Source organism: Vavraia culicis (genome assembly GCF_000192795.1).
Source record: "Vavraia culicis subsp. floridensis unplaced genomic scaffold supercont1.59, whole genome shotgun sequence".
Classification (NCBI taxonomy): Eukaryota; Fungi; Microsporidia; family Pleistophoridae; genus Vavraia; species Vavraia culicis.
This window is the reverse complement of record NW_007360662.1, coordinates 11798-12999: the sequence shown is the minus strand read 5'-3', so window position 1 is coordinate 12999 and position 1202 is coordinate 11798.

Here is a 1202-nt window from a genome sequence, read left to right as displayed (position 1 = left end):
ACCAATCTAGTGTCTCCTTTCACGTATTCTGAAAAGGACTACTTCCTCATTTCGCATATCCTGAATCGGGCTAGTGTTTCAGAATCACTTGAATGCCTGTACACCCCATGGTGTTGACCCAACTTTCATTAATCATTGTTTTCTGATGCCCATCGCCACATATCCATCGCTTTTGAATCAGGAATACCCTTTTAGCCAGTCAGGCAACACCATACATTTCCTAGAGAGAATAAATTTCAACGAGTAAAGTGTGACTCTAATCCCAATCATGTTCTAAAAACGAAGTTAAGGCCACGAACCAAGGCTGTGTGGCTACGGTAGAAGCCCTTAGCGGACCAGGAAAGAGATTCAGTACTTTTACTAGCGAAGTTGAGATGTTCGGAATGTTATTCTATGCTTTGTGGATGTCTTATTAGATAGCTTTATAAGTAAATCTATTTTATTCAAGAAAACGGGTCGCGAATTGATTTCCTAGCCCCGTGCAACGCGAATAAAAAAGTACAGTCACAGCATCAAAGCAATAATAATTAAATTTAACTTGTGTTCTGCGTAAAATGAATGGTACAGCTGGTTATATTATTAGTTCTTCCAACCAATTTCCACATCTTAGCTCCAGGTGATGATAAGCAATCAATGTGGATAGTCTTCTGTCACTCTCTGTCAAACTGGTCTAATTCAGCGATTGACGTCGCCAAATCTTCATCAACGATACATGCATGGCATTCTCTGGTTATATCGCTTGAGTGATTCCATCTGTATGTCTCATGTCGAACACTTGTATTGTACCTTAAACCTCTCGTATTCGACAAAGAAGTGTTTTTGCACATGTGAACGGCTCTATCTCTTGTTCGAAAATGAGTTATCTTAGAAATAAATATGCTTATGCAAGAAAGGCTTACTTATCTTATATCTTTTTTGATATTCATTTTCTGCCTGTAGTTCTGATTTACACCTAGCATTTTTCAAGATGACGAAAATACTTCCAGCTCCCTGTCTCATGGTTACTGGTGCCAGGCTGGTTTGAAAGGATATACTGCACTCCCCTCTAACTCATTTTCTGAACACACTTCGCACCGTGAAAGAATGAAGTAATTAGCAACACATCATAATGAACAACGCGACATAAAAGATTCAGCATGTTTTTATATCCTAGGCCATGCCATTTCGTAGTTAAAACCTTTGATCTTTCTTGATTTAAACTT